Below are 21,557 nucleotides of genomic sequence, written 5' to 3'. Positions count from 1 at the left end.
TGTTTGTTCAAAATACCTGTCCAGCTGAGCCTTAAACTTATTTAGGCTATCAACCTCCACCACAAGGGATGGAAGTCTGTTTGCACAGTTCCTCCTTAAATTTATTTAAGCTATCAACTTTTTCCACAATGATAGATGGAAGTTTGTTCCAGCAATTAACCACCCACTGCCTAAAGGCAAATTTCCACACATCTATTCTACAACTGTCTTTTTCCTCAATTTGAATTTATACCCCCTCAGATTTGTAATCTGAGCAAGGAAGAATCCCATCAGAATTCAGTGTGCTCAACTGATTCAAGCCCTCGATCAAGATCACCTCATAGGTGCCTACTCTCCTGCTGCTGCTGAAATTTGCAGAACTTAGGCCTTTCTTGGTAAGAAGACCCCTTCATTCCCCCTCACCAATCTTGTTGCCTTTTTCTGTATATGCTCAAAGCAACTCAACATTCTTCCTAAAATGAGGCCTCCAGACCTGTACACAGTACTCAAGGCATGGCCTGACCATTGCCTTATATAAAGGGATAATCACCTTTTTCCTACTAGCAAAATTCCTGTATATCATTGACAATACCCCATGACCTGCTCTGGCAGCCTGTCAGCATTGCTCAGAAAACTTCATATCTGGCTGCACAATTACTCATAGATCTTTTTCATTTTCTACCACTCTAGCACCACACAGTTGATATGTTTCTCTGGGATTACTGTTACCCACATGCAGTACTTTGCATTTGTCAATGTTAAACTGCAGTTGCCACTTCTCAGCCCATCTGCCTAAATTTTCTAGATTCTGTTGCAGTAGCACACTGCCGTTACTGTCATTAACAACCCTGCCAACCTTTGTATCATCTGCAAACTTCGACATTAAGCCTGATATACCTTCATCAATATCATTGATAAATATACAAAACAACAGTGGACCCAACACCGAACCCTGTGGGACTCCACTAATAACATTAGTCCACGAAGAGCAGCACCCATTGATTACCATCCTCTGTCTTCTCCCACTCAACCAACCTTTTATCCATTGTAGTTAATAATGCAATAACAAACCCTGAGTTAAGATTTGAAACAAAAAAAAATTTTTTAAAAATCATGATTTTTTTTTCTTCCTCGATCCAAGAAATCTACATAGTATAAATCTTCTTCTTCTTGTACTTAGTGGATTTTAGGCTTATGAAGCCTGTACCATTAACTCTCTTCAAAGAACTGTTCGATCCATCTCTTTCTGAGACACCCTCTTGTTTCTTTTTCCAATAGGTTTGTAATTCATTGCTAATTTTGGTAGTCTCTTCCTACTCATTCTCGCTACATGTTCTTTCCATTTTAACTGATAAGTTTGTCATCATCATCATCATGAACTTGGTCCGGCTTAGGTCTTTTAAGACCTGTTCCATTGTAGCTCTTGGAGGTGGTCTTGATCTCGCCATCACTGTCTTGGTCGACCAACATCTCTCTTGCCTGTAGGTTTGTAGTTAAAGGCTAATTTTGGGATCCGGTCTGGGTTCATTCTTTCTATGTGGCTGATCCATTTTTCCTGATACTGTTTTATGTCATTTACTCTGTTATCTACTTTTAATTTCTCACGGATATCTAAATTTCTTTGGTGGTCTAGTCTTGTAAAGCCTAATAATGGTCTGAAAAATTTCATTTGTGCTGCTTCTAGTTTGTGTGCATATTTCTTATTTATGACCCAAGTCTCACAGCTGTAGAAGAGGGCTGGTTTTGAAGTGATGTTGTGCAGTTGTAATTTTGTTTCAGTTGTCATTTGTTTTCCAAAGTGGCATTTAATCATTCCATTCATTTTATTATATTTTTGTAGTTTAGTGTGGATGTCTTGCCCTTCATTCGATATTAAATTTCCCAAATAGGTGAAGTCAGATATTTGTTCTATTATTTTATCATCAATAACAAGTTTGACTCTTTGTATGTTTTTTCCACATAATCCCATTGATTTTGTTTTTAAGGTGGAGATTTTCATCTCATACTTTTTACCTATTTTATTAAGTTCGGGCCGACCGGGCTAGCCGTGTGGGTAAAGTGCCTGCCTGGCAACCCAAAGGTCGCGGGTTCGAATACCGCCTCGGGCTTGGATCAGAGTAGTGCAAAAACCTTGCGAGGTGCATTATGGCCATAGAAGCCGATGCGCCAACAACTAACAAAAAAAAAAATTAAGTTCGTTTGCTGCTATCTGTAGTTCATCTTCGGATTTTGCAATTATAACTTGATCATCAGCATATAATATAGTTTGGATTTTATTCCTGTTGTTCAACTGTATTCCGTTGTTAATTGTTTGTTTCCATTCTTTAAGAATTTTATTGATGTAGATATTAAATAAATTTGGTGATAGTCCACATCCTTGTTTCACTCCTTTATTGGTGTTAATTGGGTCTGATAGTTAGCCATTAGAATATTTTATACAGACTTTTGAGTTTTTATATATATCCCAACCCAACTTTTGGGTTGGAATATTTTCTTCACGTAGAATCTGCCAAAGTTTTTCCCGGTTTACATTGTCATATGCTTTTTCATAATCAATAAAGAGCAGAAACGTTGGTAGATTGAATTCTTTTCTTTTCTCCAAAATTTGTTGTAGTGAGAAAATGGCATCTTCTCCCTTTTCTGAACCCACATTGTTCTTCTTCTAAGAATTGTTCACCGTATTTATTAAGTTTATTCTTTAGTATATTAGAGTATAGCTTTGCAGCAGTTGACAGCAGTGTTATCCCTCTGTAGTTGTTAGGGTTATTTCTGGAGTCTTTTTTGTGTAAATTGATTACTATTCCTGTTTCCCAATCTTTGGGTATCTGTTGCTTATGCCATATGATGTTAAATAATTTTAGTAGTGCGTTTTTTAGTAAGGTGCCCCTATATTTAAATAGTTCTACATTCAGATTGTCTATGCCTGGGCTTTTTCGGTTTTTGATTTTTGTAATATTAACTCTAGTTCTTCCATTGTTATATTTTTTCTTCATCTTTGGTTATCACAGATTCATCTTTCAATTCCATAGTGCCTGAGTTATACCATAGTTTGGAATAGTGTTGCTTCCATTCTGCTTGGGAGATGGATTTGGTTTCTATTTGATCATTTGTGTCTAGTTGTAATTTCTTAAAAATTTTAAAACCTCTTCTCTGTGGGCCCGTGATATCACATTCTAAAGATTTAACGAATTTATCCCAGTCATCTCGTCGGATTCTTCTGGTTAGTTTTCTGACTTCTGCTCGAAGCTTTTTATATTTTATGTGTAGATGTAGGTCTTTAGTTTGTAGGAACAGTTTATAGGTCTTTTTTTTCTCATTCATTGTTTGTTTCAATTCTTCATTCCAAGTTCTTAGCCAGTTTTAATTTTTTATAGGTTTATATCCAAGACTTTCTTCAGCAGCTCCCAGAATTGATTTTTTTCATGTTTGACCAGATTTCCTCAACATTATCATTTTCAATTGATTTGAGTTTATCTTTCAATCGACTTTCATACAGGAATTTAGTGCTTTCGTCTTCCAACAAATGTATTTTTAATTTCTTAGTAGTTTTTGTTGGTATTTTCTTCTTTTTATTAAAATAATTTGGTATTTTCCTATTATGTTGGAGGTGTTTAGTCTTTCTCTTATATCTGTATTTTGTTGGTGATCTAGTCTTGTTAATCCCAATAGTGGTCTGAGAAATTTCATTTGGGCTGCATCCAGACGTTTATCCCTCTTAACAGTATAAATGAAATATAAATACAGTAGAATACTGGTTATCCGGAATAATTTGAAAGGCTGATTTTTCTTCTTTTTTTTATTTTTATTAATTGGTAGTATTTGAGACAAAGATTTATTATGCTACGAGAGTATTTCTGTCTGTTTTTTATGCCGTATATCTGGTGAAATATTGAATTAGAACTAAATTCTATCACACCATTAGTGATAGAGTTTAGTCATCTGCTTCCGTCAACCCAATTTTCCATGACATATTTTGTTCTCTTCATTACATATTATGTTTAGTTTAGCTCCAGATTCGGTTTGTTGTTTGTTATTTCGTTTTTAGGAGCATTAGCAACTAAGGCCATATTGCTCTGGGATATGCGGTGGTCATTCCCTGACCTTTCCGCATCCTCCGTATTTGGTGGTGACGGGCTTGAACCCCAGTCTAATCAAGAAGCATGTGCTACGCACTGCTGCTCCTTCCCACCTGGCTACGGAGGCGTCTCCAGATTCGGTAAAAATAATATCGGCCCGAAACTGCGTGTTTATTATTTTCTCAGTTTTTTTTACAGTTAACAAAAAGAAACAGCACTGAAATGAGCAGAAAACCAGGAAGAATGCGATATAATCAAATTGATATTATTAAGAAACTTGAGATTTTGCAGAAAAAAAAAAAAAAAAAAAAAAAGGTCACAACAAACGATTGAACATTATTTTTAAAAATTAGTTCAAATTTTTTCCACATAAAATTTGCAGTAAAATACCTATCTGAATATACATATACAGGTAAGTCCTGCTTTACAACTTTTCACATTAACGACTGTTTCAAAATATTAATTGAAAAAATTGAAAATAACAAAAAACCGAAACTCAGTAACACATTGTGGCAACGCCTGTGTTTCTTTTGTTTTTCACGGCACATTTTGGGTGGAATGATAGCGACGAGTTGTTTACGTTCAGTGCGGCATGTTGGTTTCGTTGTGAATTTTCCCTCAATTGTTAACTGTTTACAGTGTTATTTCTCATTAATAATAATTTTTGTGTAACCATGAGCTCTAAGCACAGGGCAGTGTCTGTGCCAGGGTGGAGCAAAAAAGAGCGTAAAACACTAACAATTAAGGAGAAAATGGATGTGATTCGTAGCATGAAGTCTAGTGAGTGTTGGTTGGATGTGTGCAAGGCGTTGAGTTTAGTGACTTCTACTGTATCAACGATTATGAACAACGTTAATAAAATAAAGTGCGCACACACAGGGATAACAAGTGTGTCATCCTCCAGAACAGCTTATTCACGCAGTGAGACAATGGAAAAAATGGAGAAATGTTAGTGTTATGGGTTGATGATATGAACAAAAATAATGTTCCTGTTACACAGGCAGTAATTCTGGACAAGGCGAAGTCATTATTTGATGAAATACGAGAGGAGTCTGGTAGCACTGAAACATTTACGGCCAGGAAAGGGTGGTTTCATCGGTTTAAAAACCGTTCTAAAATTCACAATGTGAAAGTGTCTGGTGAGGCTGCTAGTGCTGACATTACAGTGGCGGAAGGGTATCCTTCGGAATTTAAACGCTTAATAGACGAAGGCAACTACCGCCCTGATTTAGTTTTTAATGTGGACGAAACGGTGCTTTATTGGAAAAAATTTCCAAGTAGGATGTACATCGCTTGTGAGGAGAGATCTTCCCCTGGTTTTAAGGTTGCAAAAGATCGGCTGACATTGCATTAGAAACATTTAAACTCAAACTGATATTGTGTACCATACAGAGATGCCTCGTGTAATGAAGGGCATGGCGAAGACATGACTTCTTGTGTTTTGGTGCTCTAACAAAAAGGCATGGGTGACTCAGACAATTTTTAGTGAATGGTACACCTCGTACTTTTGTCCAGAGGTTGCTCAGTTTTGTGCAGCAAATGGCTTGCCTCCCAAAGTCATTTTGGTGCTGGACAATGCCCCAGGACACCCAGACAACCTCCAAGAAATCCACAATGACCATTTGGAAGTTGAGGTTGTGTATTTGCCTCCCAACACAACTTCACTTTTGCAACCGATGGATAGGGTGTAATTGCAACCTTTAAGGTGCATTATTTGCATACAATTTTCAAAGGGATTGTTGAGGCTGTGCAGTCTGATATAACTGTGATGGACTACTGGAAGTTGTATAACATCCTGAATGCCATCACAAACATTGATTCTGCCTGGGAGGGAAGTGTCACAGTCCTGCATGAATGGCATCTGGCGTAAATTGTGGCCTGAAGCAGTGATTGATTTTGTAAGGATTGAGCCAGTTTCGGAAGTGGCTAAAGATGTTTCTCGCATGGCTAAGGATGTTGGCATTGACAATGTTGATCCACTTTCAAGGGAGGAATTGGAGGAACTGACTGTGCAACTTCAACAACATGAGGCTGATACACCAGATGGAGTGGAAGAGTTGGAGCCAATCAGAACATTAAAAACAAAACATATTTCAGAGTGCTCTTGCCAAAATTCGTAGTGCATTTGATGAACTTTGCGATAATGATCCTGATTGGAAATGTAGCCAAGGCATCCAAAGAGGTGTCAACATGATGTTGAAGCCCTTCTATAACATCTTGGAAGAAACGCCAGACGTCAATACAAAAGTTCTTGACAAAGAAGGGAAAGGAACCCTCAGAACCCGATGACCCTCGACCAGGAACCTCCCATTAATGTCACCACATTACGCCATTGTCATATAAAATATCAGTGAAGTAAATATGTACTCAAGCGATGACTCCACAGGACCAAAGTAAATTAAAATTTTATTTTATTGTTTTATGTATAAGTATAAATAAAACGTGCATTAAATGTTTAAAATATTTAATTATTTATAAAGAATAGAAATCTTAGTACATACATGGGAAAATTTTGGGAAGTTTGGAACCTATTTCATTAAATTACACTATAAACTGGTCTTATTTTACGACTTTTCATTTTAAGACTCTGTTTTGCTGGAATCTAACCTTGTGTAAAACGGTTTGTACCTGTATATGTTATTATTATTATTTTTTAAATTAAATAAATTCATTTTTTTCATGCCGTATATCTTTATTTAAAGCCTTTTTCTTTTACCTTAATACATTATAATTTCTTTAATTTTATCTTACATTCGATTATCTGGAAGACGAATGACATTAATTATTCTGGATAACTGATGCTCTACTGCACTTCATTTATATTACCTAGTATAAATGAATTAATTCAACAGTGATAATAACGAGGCATTAATTTGCAAAATATTAATTGCTTTATAGAATTGATTAGAGATTAGGCAGGCAAAGGCAGATTAAGAGAAATCTTTGGCAAAAGATGCAAAGAAAAACAGAAAAGAGTTCTTTACTAACTCTAGAAGTAAAGTCTAGCAGGAAAGGGATGAATCACATTGGTCCACTGGGTATTGATGGTTCAACTGTTGATGATCCTGCTCAGGTGGCTAACAAACTAATTAGTATTTTGCATCTACATTCACACATGAGGAGTTATTCAGGGAGGGGAATGCCAGAGGTGAATTAAACTCTGGCAGTGAGCTAGATAATTTTGTAATAACTGAGAGGAAAGTGGAGGAGAAATTGTTGAAAATAAACATAAAAAAGGCACCCGGGGTGGATGGGATCTATCCAGTTATATTAAAGGAGGCAGCAAAAGAAGTAAGCAAACCCTTAGCCATAATTATGAAAGCTTCCTTGGACTCAGGAAAGGTACCCATGGACTGGAGATGTGCAAATGTGACCCCCAATTCACCAAGGAGTAACAAAGGGCAACACAAGTAATTATAGACCTGATAGTTTAACTTCTGTTCCAGGGAAATTAATGGAGGCACTGGTTAAAGAAGCACTGCAAGATCATCTAGACAAGACTTCAGTTATAGCTTGGACACAACACGGTTTTGTTAAGGGGAAGTCTTGTCTGACCAATTTGATTGGATACTATGATGTGGTCACAAAGGAACTGGATGCAGGGAATAACTTTGATATCATACATTTGGATATTAGAAAGGCTTCTGATACTGTTGCACATGGAAGACTGCTGCACAAAACTGGAGCAATGTGGCATTGGAGGAAAACTGCTGCTATGGATAAAGGGATGGTTGAGTGGGAGAAGACAGAGTGGTAATCAATGGACACTGCTTTTTGTGGACTGATGTTATTAGTGGAGTCCCTCAGGGTTCAGTATTGGATCCATTGATGTTTTCTGTATTTATAAATGATACTGATGATGGTATATCAGGCTTAATGTCCAAGTTTGCAGACGATATGAAGATTGGCAGGGTTAAGGACACTAATGACAGTATGCTGCTGCAACAGGATCTAGAAAAGTTGAGCAGATGGGCTGAGAGATGGCAAATGAAGTTTAACATTGACAACTGTAAAGTACTACATATGGGAAGCAGTAACCCAAGAATAACGTATAAATTCTGTGGTACTACACTGACAGTGGTAGAGAATGAAAAGGACCTAGGGGTAATTGTGTAGGGATATATGAAGTTTTCTGAGCAATGCAGATGGTCTGCAAGAGGATATTAATGCTCATGGTGTTTTGTCAATGATATACAGGAATTTTTCTAGCAGGGATATCCCCTTGTATTAGGCAATGGTCAGGCCACACCTAAAGTACCATATTCAGGTCTGGAAGCCTCATTTTAAGAAGGATGCAGAGCTGCTGGAATGAGTACAGAGAAGGGCAATAAGATTAATGAAAGGAAGAAAGGCTTAAGTTTTGCAAATTACAGTGTCTGGAAACTAGGCACCTGCTAGGTGATCAGATTGAGGTGTATAAAGCCTTGAATGGTTTGAGCATGCTGAATGCTGATGGGATTCTTCCTCTTGCTCAGAATAATCACCCAAGAGGGCATAAATTCAAATTAGCATTAGCAGAGGCATATGATGCAAGAACGCAAGCTTATTCAGCATCAGCCAAAAAAAAAAAAAAAAAAAAACATGCCACTCCCATTTCACCCCTCCGTTCGCTCGAAATACCTGTCCAGTTTGGCCTTAAATTTGTTTAGCCTATCAACTTCAACAACAAGTGATGGAAGTCGGTTCCACCAACCAACCACCCACCCACCCGCTGGCCAAAGGCAAACTTCCGCACATTTATCAGACATCCGTCCTTCCTCAATTTGAATTTATGCCCTCTGAGCTGATTATTCTGAGCAAGATGAAGAATCCCATTGGCATTGAGCATGCTCAAACCATTCAAAGCCGTATACACCTCTATCAGATCACCTCGCCGGTGCCTAGTCTCCAGACTCTGTAATTTGCAAAACTTAAGCCTTTCTTCGTAAGAGCAACCCTTTGTTACATTCACTAATCTTGTTGCCCTTCTCTGTACCCGTTCCAGCAGCTCTACATCCTTCTTGAAATGAGGCCTCCAGACCTGTATACAGTACTCAAGATGTGGCCTAACCATTGCCTTACACAAGGGAATAATCACCTCCTTATCCCTGCTAGAAAAATTCCTGTATGTCATTGACAAGACACCATGAGCTACTCTTGCAGCTAGTCTGCACCGCTCAGAGAACTTCATATCTGCCTGCACAATTACCCCCAGGTCCTTTTCATTCTCCACCACTGTCAGTGTAGTACCGCAGAGTTGATACGTTGCTCTGGGGTTACTGTTTCCCATATGTAGTACTTTACATTTGTCAATGTTAAACTTCATTTGCCACCTCTCAGCCCATCTGTTCAACCTTTCCAGATCCTGTTGCAGCAGCATAGCGTCAGTGGTGTAGTAGTAGTAGTAGTAGTAGTAGTAGTAGTGGCACATGATGCAAGAAAGCAAGTGTAGGAGCTTATGCAGCATCAGCCAAAAAAAAAAAAAAAAAAAAAAAATCACACCATTCCCTCCAAATGCCTGTCCAGTTCCTCCTTAAATTTATTTAACCTATCAACTTCTACAACGACAGATGGAAGTTTGTTCCAGCAATTAACCACCCGCTGGCTAAAGGCAAATTTCCGCACATCTATTCTACATCTGTCCTTTCTTAATTTGAACTTATGTCCCCGTAGGTTGGTAATCTGAACAAGTGGAAGGATCCCATCAGAATTCAGCGTGCTCAACCCATTCAAGGCCTTATAGACCTCAATCAGATCACCGCGCAGGTGCCTAGTCTCCAGCCACTGCAATTTGCAGAACTTAAGCCTCTCTTGGTAAGAGAATCCCTTCATTCCCCTCACCAATCGTGTTGCTCTTCTCTGTACACGCTCAAGCAAATCTACATCCTTCCTAAAATGAGGCCTCCAGACCTGTACGCAGTACTCAAGGCGTGGCCTGACCATTGCCTTATACAGAGGGACAATCACCTCCTTTTCCCTGCTAGCAAAATTCCTATATATCATTGACAAAACCCCATGACCCGCCCTAGCAGCCTGTCTGCACTGCTCAGAAAACTTCATATCTGACTGCACAATTACTCCCAGGTCTTTTTCATTTTCTACCACCTTAAGTGTAGTACCACACAGTTGGTACGTTTCTCTGGGGTTATTTCTACCCATATGCAGTACTTTGCATTTGTCAAGGTTGAACTTCAGTTGCCACTTCTTAGCCCATCTGCCCAAATTATCTAGATCCTGTTGCAGTAGCACACTGCCATTACTGTCATTAACAACCCTGCCAACCTTTGTGTCATCTGCAAACTTCGACATTAAGCCTGATATACCTTCATCAATATCATTGATAAATACACAAAACAACAGTGGACCCAACACCGAACCCTGTGGGACTCCACTAATAACATTAGTCCACGAAGAGCAGCACCCATTGATTACCACCCTCTGTCTTCTCCCACTTAACCATCCTTTTATCCATTGTAGCAACTTACCCTTAATACCATTCTGCTCCAATTTGTACAGTAGTCTTCCATGCGCAACAGTGTCAAAAGCTTTCCTGAAATCCAAGTATATGATATCAAAATTATTTTTTGCATCCAGTTCCTTTGTGACCACATCATAATAACCAATCAAATTTGTCAGACAAGACTTTCCCTTAACAAACCCATGCTGTGTTTGAGTTATCGCTGCAGTCTTGTCTAGATGATCCTGCAATGCATCTTTAACCAGCGACTCCATTATTTTACCCGGAACAGAAGTTAAACTAACTGGTCTGTAATTACTCGTGTCACCCTTCGATCCACCTTTGTGAATTGGGGACACATTTGCACATCTCCAGTCCGTGGGAACCTCCCCTGAGTCCAAGGATGCTCTCATAATTATGGCTAAGGGTTTGCTTAGTTGCTTTGCCGCCTCCTTTAAAATAACTGGATAGATCCCATCCACCCCAGGTGCCTTTCTTATGTTTAACTTCAACAATTTCTCCTCCACTTTGCTCTCAGTTATTACAAAATCATTAAGCACACTGCTACAATTTGATAACCTTCTTCCATTTTCAAATTGTAATAATTCCTGACATGTGAATGTAGATGCAAAATACTCATTCAGTTTGTTTGCTATCTGAGCAGGATCATCAACAGTCGAACCATCGATGTCAAGTGGTCCAATCATATTCATCCCCTTCCTTTTAGAGTTTATATAAGTAAAGAAATCCTTGCTGTTTTTCTTAGCATCTTTTGCCAAAGATTTCTTGTAATCCGCCTTTGCCTGCCGAACCTCCTTTGTGACCTGATTACAGACTAGCTTATATCTGCTACAGGCTTCTGCGTCGCCTGATAATTTATATGCATCCCATGCATTTTTCTTCTCTGTCACGAGTCTCATTAGTTCATTTGATAACCATTTAGGCCTAAACCTTGAACGATATTTCTTAATCGGTATATAAAGTCTAGTAGCTTCCACGATTAATTCTTTGAATGCTTCCCACTTAGAATTTACTGTTTGTAACATCGTCAGTTGATCCCACTGTACAGAATTTAAAAACTGTCTGAGACCACTGTACTCCCCTTTACGGAAGCAAAAACCCTTTCCTTTACCCCTGACGGTAGTTACCTCTTTGAGTAAATCCCACTTCAGCACACTGTGATCACTGCCACCTAGTGGTTCCTTTATCTGCAAATTCTTAATACACGAATGTCCTTAACAACCCTGCCAACCTTTGTATCATCTGCAAACTTGGACATTAAACTTTATATCCCATCATCAAAATCATTCATAAACACCGAAAACAACAACGGACCAAACACTGAACCCTGAGGAACTCCACTAATAACATTAGTCCACGTTGAGCAGTGTCCATTGATTACCACTCTCTGTCTTCTGCCACTCAACCATCCCCTTATCCATAGCAGCAATTTGCCTCCAATGACACACTGTTCCAATTTGTGCAGCAGTCTTCCATGTGCAACAGTATCAAAAGCCTTTCTAAGATCCAAATATATAATATCAAAGTTATCCCTGCATCCAGTTCTTTTGTGACTGCATCATAGTATCCAATCAAGTTGGTCAGGCAAGGCTTCCCCTTAACAAAGCCATGCTGTGTCTGAGCTATAACTGAAGTCTTGTCTAAATGATCCTGCAGTGCTTCTTTAACCAGTGCCTCCATTAATTTTCCTGGAACAGAAGTTAAGCTCACAGGTCTATAATTACTTGTGTCAGCCTTTGATCCTCCTTTGTGAATTGGGGTTACATTTGCACATCTCCAGTCTATGGGTACCTCCCCTGAGTCCAAGGAAGCTCTCATAATTATGGCTAGGAGTTTGCTTACTTCCTTTGCTGCCTGCTTTAATATAACTGGATAGATCCCATCCACCCCAGGTGCCTTTTTATGTTTATCCTCAACAACCTCTCCTCCACTTTCCTCTCAGTTATTACAAAATCATCCAGCTCACTGCCAATGTTTACTTTACCTACATCATTCTCCTTCCTGAATAACTCCTCATGCGTGAATGTAGATGCAAAATACTCGTTTAGATTGTTAGCCACCTGAGCAGGATCCTCAACTGTTGAACCATCAATATCTAGTGGACCAATCTGATTCATCCCTTTCCTTCTTGAGTTTAAATAGGTAAAGAACTCTTTTCTGTTTTTTTTTTTGCATCCTTTGCCAAGGATTTTTCGTAGTCTGCCTTTGCCTGCCTAATCTCCTTTGTGACTTGGTTACAGACCAACTTATATCTATCATAGGCTTCCATGTCACCCATTAATTTGTATGTATCTCATGCATTTTTCTTCTCTGCCACATGTCTCATTAGTTCTTCTGACAACCATTTAGGCCTAAACCTTGAACAATATTTCTTAGTTGGTATGTAAAGCCTGGTAGCCTCCAAGATTAGTTCCTTGAATGCTTCCCATTTTGAGTTTGCTGTTGGTAACATCATCAGTTGGTCCCACTGTATAGAATTTAAATACTGTCTCAGGCCATCATAGTCGCCTTTACGAAAACAAAAACCCTTCCTTTTACCTCTGATGGTAGTTAGCTCCTTGAGTAAATCCCACTTCAACACACTGTGATCACTGCCACCTAGTGGTTCATTTATCTGCAGATTCTTAATGCATGAAGAATCACTACTGATAATCAGATCAAGAGTATTGCTCCCTCTTGTTGCCTCACGAACATGCTGAGGTAGAAAACAATCATCCAATAAATCCACAAAAGCCTTGCTAGTGTGCGAGTGAACAACCCACAAATTCCAGTCAATATCTGGGAAATTAAAATCCCCCATTATAAGACTCTCTGATTTACTGGCCCACTCTATTTCCCTGTACAATATCTTATTATACTAATCAGAATCATTAGGCCTATAGCACACTCCTACTCTCAATTTTGATTTCCCTATGCTTATGTCACACCAAACTGACTCGACACTGCCCTGTCCATTTATGTCGACTGGCTTCACTTCCTTGGACTTTGTGTTTCTTAACTAATAGCATAACCCCTCCTCCCCTCCTGTCCTGTCTATCCTTTCTATACATGTTGTATTCCCCAAATTCCAGTTCCGCATTCCTTATATCTGTGTGACACCACGTCTCTGATATCCCAACAATATCTGCCTTTGATGTTTTGAGCAATACCTCAAATTCATCAAATTTATTTACCAAACCCCAAGCATTGGTGTACACACAGATATACATGCACCTGTTTCTATTCTTGGCTACCCTAACACAACCCATGTGTTTACTTGTACCGCAATGACTCCCAGCAGTCTCTGAAATATCCTGCATCTTGTTTTTCAGGCTTCTGCTCATTTCAATAGAAGCAGTGCAAGAATCACTTCCACCTCTGCCAGTGGCTACTGTTAATCTATTAGTCCTTGTATCCCCCCCCAACTAGCAGTTTTCCGACCCACCTAACTCTGCCTCGACAGCATCAGCAAAAATTCTTGCACCCTTTCTATTTAAGTTTATCCCATCCCTGTAGAAGCAATCTCTACTGTTAACAAGTACAGTCCGGGCTGAAAAAAATTCTACCCCTTGAGCCTTGCACAATCCCTCCAGGGCCGAATTGATCGACAAGGCTCTCATCATATACTCCCTCCTATCGTGTCTGGGCAGAATTGCAGACACTTTCAAATTCAACCCTAATTCACGGCTTTTTTTCAACAGTGACCTGTACTTGCTAAGTACAGGAAATTGAGGAAAGACAACTGTAGGATAGATGTGCGGAAGTTTGCCTTTTTCCAGCGGGTAGTTGATTGGTGGAACAGACTTCCCTATTTTGTTGTGGAAGTTGATAGCTTAAATAAATTTAAGGCTGAGCTGAACAGGTATTTGGAACAAATGGAGGGGTGAAATGCGAGCAGTTTTTTTTTTTCTTTTTTGGCTGATGCTGCATAAGCTTGCTTTCTTGCATCATATGCCTCTACTAATGCTAAGTGATTCACTTTAGTGAAAATTATTAAACTTAAAAATAAAAAAAATTGAATTGTGTCTTAACACCAATGGGGATAATTCACGCTAAGGTTGCATACATCGTATATATAATGTTATTGAATGATACAATATGCAGATTTGCATGTATATTATTTATGGCATACAATTATACAGGGTGTCTCAAAAATATTGGTACAAACATTTAGGGGAGGTAGGTAACATCTAAAGGAATGTGAATCGCATAGGAACCCATAACCGGAAACGTCACTGGAAAGTTGTAGAAGAGGCACAAGAAGCAGAAATGATACAAGACAGTAATTAGTGGCAAACATTTATTTGACATAATATTAACAATGGAGTACGAGATGGATGCATTTCATGATGTAACAACAGATGCTCGAAAGTTCCACCACGAGACGCGATGCATGTGTGACACCAATGCAGCATGGATTGGCGGACATGGTCGAACACACCTGGAGTTTCTTTGACAGTAGCAGCAGCGCAGACGAGTCTCGCCACGAGATCCATTTCTGTCTCCACAGGTGATTCATACACAATAAATTTGAGGGCGCCCCCCCCCACAGAAAGAAATCAAGGCTCGATAAATCAGGTGAGTGCGGAGGCCAGGTAACGGGTCCACTACGGCCAATCCATCGACACCCAAAACACCTGTTCAAATGGTCACAAACACACCTTACATAATGGGCAGGCGCCCCATCATGTTGAAACCAAATGTTGCGTCTCACATTTGTTTGAACATCGTCAAGTAACCCTGGTAGAACTTGTTCAAGAAAGATCCGATATTTAGCGGAGTTCATACGGGATGGTAACAGGTATGGGCCGACTAAGCAACCGACCATACCTGCCCACACATTTATTGCGAAGCGATGTTGTGCTGCATGGGGGTGCACACCGTGTGGGCCCCTCTGCTAATCCATACATTAGGTGCATGCCTGCCAGCTCACAGTTCGTATATCGATGCATGCTCTTCATGCGGTGACTACTGCTAGAATGAGTAAACCAGAAATTTTCCCTCTCGTGAACTGATGAACAGTGCCATGTACCGACTTACTGTGACATTTCCGGTTATGGGTTCCTATGCGATTCACATTCCTTTAGATGTTACCTACCTCCCCTAAACGTTTGTACCAATATTTTTGAGACACCCTGTATATTAACACTGTCATCCAACACAAGTACTGTGGGAATGTGTATTTTGAATATTAAAAATAATAAAATTGCATTTACGTGCTAATATGGGGGAAGGCATTTTACAGGCTCTAATAATAATGAATATAGAGAAAGATGTACTACATTCAATGGAGCTTAATAAAATTATTGATTTTTGCTTCTCAAAGCACAGAATATACAAAATTGATTCCATAATTCTGTTTAATCAAAAAACTACCTATTTTATTTAATAAAAAAAAAAAAAAAAAATGGAAATATTTATTTTTTATACACTTAGAATTTATGTTTATTTTTTTGCTTTTATATCAATCATATTTGTTAATTTGAGTTACAATAAAGGAAATATAAGTAATTATTGTATTTAATTTTTTAACCATACAAACCTACTTAATATCATGTTTTTAAGTATATATGAGGCCCTAAAGTTCTAATTTCTTAATGGGCCTTTTATCTTCAGTCTGACCTGATTACAGATTGCTCATCTAAAGAGATAACACACTGGTATTTTTCCCAGTTTTCTATGTGAAATTTCCATTTTTTCCCTCTTAAAGTTTGTGGTATGTTATTTGTTAACAGGTGACAAACAACTGGTAATAATCACTGTTATAGGGATCATTTGAAACAGACCAGTTAAGAATAGGAAAGAGAATGGAGAATAGATGGCAATATCATTTGCAGAAAAAGTCCCGGAAAGCAAATGCACAGATATGAGTACCTGTGTTTAAGAGTGTCAAGTTCCTGTTATCAATAAATATTTCAATCAACTGTCTAGGAGAACTCCATAGGGGATGGAAATTGAAGTCCCCCATCAAACAGAATGGAGAGGTGTAATTGGTTAACTAAATCTTCTGTCTTTTAATGTATATAATATGATTAGGTAGAAGACAGAGTGGAGCTATTGTAAAAGAAATTCCAGTCATGGTGGGGGACTGACACTGCTTCTATGGATGTTTGCAGCTGAATATGTTTGAAAAGGATGTTAGGGTAGCTACTCGTCCAAAACAGCTACTCGTCCATGGCAAATTGTTGTGTTTTTATGATCATTGAGTGGAAGAAACTTGCTGCAGAGCAGTATCATTCTTCTCTATCTTTCTTTTGGGTTATTCAACCCAGAAGAAAGATAGAGAAGTCAATTTTTATACAACAAATTTTTATTACTATTTTATATACCACAAAATTTTTGAAGAGGTATGTTCAAATCTCTACATAAAAGGCCGAGTTTGTTAAGGGGATCTCCAAATATAATCCAAGCACAGAGATCCAGAATGGTTTATTCAGACATAGGAGGTAGGTAGGTATACCTGTGATAATGGTGATACGGTTTGTTTTAAAGAGAAAGTTTCTAAGAATGGCATCAAAGTAGCAGTTTATATTTGAGGAGTGTCAAGTTGAGAGATGAATAATTTTTAAAGCACATCATAATCCATGACCCCTTTTGTGTCCTGCTTGACACGAGGCTTTGAAATTTGCTGTCAAGGAAGAAACAGCAAGCTCATTTTTAGCCATGTTTCTCATAAACAAAAATTGTTAAGCTATTATTTCTTAAATTATCATGGGCTAGACTTCCAAGGTAGTGGAATGAGGCTCATTGCCGACTTTAATTTCTTTTAGCAGCCTTCCTAGTGATCACTAGTGATTAAGAGGCCAGTTATACAACAGTGTCACTAAATAAAAAAAAAACACAACTACACACACTACTGGCTATGCAGAAATACTCATCACAAGGATAAAAGGTGGGTCATAAGAGAATCATTAGGTAATGCCATAACAAAGATACATACATTTCTTTATATTCACTGTTTTCTATCTATGTGAATACCCTCTCTCCTAGTGCTGTACTGGATGGATGTAAAATTAAGTGGAACAGGATCAGGATATGTATTCCAGGGTCAAAAGTTGATATTATTGTACACATTAGCACCAATGACCTTAAGAGTAAGAGATCTGCAGATTTATTTAACAAGTACAGGTTGAAAAAAAGTCATGAGTTAGGGTTAAATTTGAAAGTGTCTGCAATTCTGCCCAGACACGATAGGAGGGAGTATGATGAGAGCCTTGTCAATCATTTCGGCCCTGGAGAGATTGTGCAAGGCTCATTGGGTAGAACTTTTTTCAGTGTGGTCTGTGCTTGCTAACAGGAGAGACTGCTTCTACAGGGATGGGATAGATTTAAATAGAAAGGGTGCAAGAATATTTGCTGATAATTATCGAGGCAGTGTTAGGTGGGTTAGAAAACTGCTAGCTTTGGGGGGTTACAGACTAAAAAATTAACAGTAGCCACAGGCAGAGGCAAAGGTGCTTTTTGCACTGTTTCTATTGTAATGAGCAGCAGCCTAGAGAGCAATTTGAAGTGGATTTCAAGAGCTGCTGGGAGTCATCATGGAACAAGTAAATACATGGGCTGTGTTAGGGTAACTAAGAGTAAGAACAGGTGCATATATACTTCCATGTACACCAATGCTAGAAGTATGGTAAATAAATTTGATGAATTTCAAGTGCTGATCAAGACATCAAAGGCAGATATTGTTGGGATATCAGAGACATGGTGTCACACAGATATAAGCAGTGCAGAATTGGAATTTGGGGAGTACAATGTGTACAGAAAGGACAGACAGGGTAGGAAGGGAGGAGGGGTTATGCTGTTAGTTAAGAAACATAAAATCTAAGGAAGTGCATCCAGTTGACATGGGTGGACAGTGCAAGGTTGAGTCAGTTTGGCATGACTTAAGCACTAGGCAGGGAAAAGGAAAGCTTTTTGTTTGTTTGTTATTTGGTTTTTAGGAGCATTAGCAACTAATGCCATATTGCTCCGGGATATGCGGTGGTCATTCCCTGACCTTTCCGCATCCTCCGTATTTGGTGGTGACAGGCTCGAGCCCCAGTCTAATCAAGAAGCGTGTGCTGAAAAGGAAAGCAGGAGTGTGTTATAGGCCTAATGACTCTGATGAGTACAATGAACAATATTCAGAGAAATAGAGTTGGCCAGTAAATCAGAATGTCTTGTAATGGGGGATTTTAACTTTCCAGATAATGACTAGAACTTGTGAATTGGTTACTCACATGCTAACAAGACTTTTGTGGATTTATTGGAAGATTGTTTTCTATAGCAACAAGTTTGATTTGATTTTGATTTTTGTGGCGCAAAAACTGCAAGGTTATAGTGCGCCATGGAAAGAATAAAATTCAAAAAGAGATTAGACTTGTTACTTTTAAAAAGGTTACTTTGTCTAAAGTTGCATATATATATATATATATACACACATATATATATATATATATATACAGACATATCAGTACATAAAATCAGTATAATGATAAAAGCAAATTGTATATTTCATATGAGTGTATACATATTGATCGATTTTAAAAATTTAAAAACTGCTGATACATTGTCATTGTCATTTAAAATCTGACTGAGTGTATACGGCTCAGTCAGATGGGTAAAAGCGCTAAAACGAGTATTTATAAAACTAGTATAATCGCATAAAATGTGTTGGACGGATAAAACGGTGTCGCATTGCTCGCACATAGGAGGGTCATCAGCCCTCAGCAAAAAGGAGTATGTCACATGACAGTGTCCTATGCGGAGCCGGGTAAGAACACTTCCTCTTTGCGATCCCTGCGTAAGCTGGACCGCCAAGGATGGATCACAGGCTTAATTCGACATAATTTGTTTGTGGTAATCAGTCGATGCCACGAATCTTGCCACTGAGATTGTAGGTTACTACGGATCACTTGCCTGTAGTCTGTGTAGGGGACTAACAGGTCAAGATTATCCGTCAGGGCTGCCGATTTGGCTGCAATGTCAGCCAAATCATTTCCTCTAATCCCAATGTGACTGGGGATCCAGCAGAAGCGGATATCGAATCCACTTGCATAGAGATTGTATATTATCTGCTGAATTCGGGACAGGGTTGGATGGTTAGTGTGTGACATCGCTGATAAAGCCTGTAGTGCACTCACTGAATCGGCATATATAATACACCATTGGTAACGATGTTTTCTTATGTGATCTAGAGCTAACTCTATAGCATGCAGCTCTGCAGTGTAAATGCTGCAGTCAAGGGGTATCTGCTCTGATATGGTATTATTTGGAAAGACAGCAGCAGATCCCACATACGATTCTGACTTCGAGCCATCTGTGTAGACTGGCAAGAAGTCAAAATGTTCTGCACAGTGTTGTGAATAGAACTGCAGGTAGACAGAAGACGGAGTATTAGACTAAAGGAAAGGGTTTTTGTTTTTGTAAAGGTGACTATAGTGGACTCAGACAGTTTTAAAATTCTATACAGTGGGATCAACTGATGATGTTTAAAACAGCGAATTCTAAATGCAAAGCCTTCAAGGAATTAATCTTGGAAGCTACTAGGCGTTTCATACCAACTAAGAAATACATTTCGAGATTTAGACCTAAATGGATGTCAGATGAACTAATGAGCTCGTGGCAGAGAAGAAAAATGTGTGGAATGCATATAAATTATCAGGTGACACAGAAGATTATAATCAAGTCAGAAAGGAGGTTAGGCAAGCGAAGGCTGATTACGAGAAATCCTTGGCAAAGGATGCAAAGAATAACAAATATTTCTTTACTTATGTAAACTCTAGAAGAAAGGGGATGAATCAGATTGATCCACTTGATGTTGGTGGATCAACTACTGATAATCCTGCTCAGATAGCAGACAAACTGAATGGGTATTTCGCATCTACATTCACGTATGAGGAATTCTGTAAGAAAGGGGAAGAAAGAAGTTTACTAAACTCTAATAGGGAGCGAAATGATTTTGTAATGACGGAGAGCAAAATGAAGAGAAATCGTTGAAGATAAACATAATAAAGGCACCTGGAGTGGATGGAATCTATCCAGTTATATTGAAGGAGGCAGCAAGGGAAGTTAGTAAACCCTTAGCCATACTTATGAAAGCATCCTTAGATTCAGGGGAGGTCCTCATGGACTGGAGATGTGCTAATGTATCCCAATTCACAAAGGGGGCTCAAAAGTTGACACAAATAACTATAGACCTGTTAGTTTAACTTCTGTTCCGGGGAAAAGAATGGAATCACTGGTTAGAGAAGTGATGCAGGATCACCTAGACAAGACTGCAGTAATAGTTCAGACACAGCATGGGTTTGTTAATGGGGAAGTCTGGAGATTAGGCACCTGCGAGTGATCTGATTATGGTTTGAGCAGGCTCAACACTGCCGGGATACTTCCTTCTACTTGCTCAGATTAAGGACAAGTTGCTACAATGGATAAATGGATGGTTGAGTGGGAGACGCTGGAGAGTGGTAATAAATGGACCCTGCTCTACGTGGACTAATGTTATTAATGGAGTCCCCCAGGGTTTAGTGCTGGGCCCATTGTTGTTTTGTGTATTTATCAATGATATTGATGAAAGTATATCAGGCTTAATGGCCAGATTTGCAGATGATACAAAGGTTGGCAAGGTTGTTAATGATAGTATGCTACTGCAACAGGATCTAGAAAATTTAGGCAGATGTCCTGAGAAGTGGCAACTAAAGTTTAACATTGACAAGTGCAAAGTACTGCATATGGGTAGTAGTAACCCAAGAGAAATGTACCAACTATGTGGTGGTACTACACTCAGGGAGATGGAAATGAAAAAAAAAAAAAAAAAAGACCTGAGGGGTAATGCAGTCAGATATGAAGTTCTCTGAGCCATGCAGACAGGTTGCCAGAGCATGTCATGGAGTTTTGTGAATGATATATAGAAATTTTTCTAGCAGAGACAATGAGGTGATTATCCCCTTGTATAAGGCAATGGTCAGGCCACACCTTGAGTACTGCATACAGGTCTGGAGAACTCATTTTAGGAAGCATGTAGAGTTGCTACAACAAGTACAGATAAGGGCAACAAGATTGGTGAAAGGAACAAAGGGGTGCTCATA

General features: G+C 38.9%; 1 protein-coding gene across 2 annotated transcripts in view; it reads right to left on the bottom strand.

The window, feature by feature from the left end:
* The window catches only part of Osbp (oxysterol binding protein), a 494,514-nt gene that overhangs the window by 74,551 nt on the left and 398,406 nt on the right, over nt 1-21,557 (bottom strand). The gene's annotated exons all lie outside the window — the stretch shown is intronic.

Source organism: Mastigoproctus giganteus, chromosome 5 (assembly GCF_048544385.1).
Source record: "Mastigoproctus giganteus isolate SK-2022 chromosome 5, ASM4854438v1, whole genome shotgun sequence".
In the NCBI taxonomy this organism is placed as follows: Eukaryota; Metazoa; Arthropoda; class Arachnida; order Uropygi; family Thelyphonidae; genus Mastigoproctus; species Mastigoproctus giganteus.
Note: the sequence above shows the minus strand (reverse complement) of the source record. Positions and strands in the feature narration are given on the sequence as shown.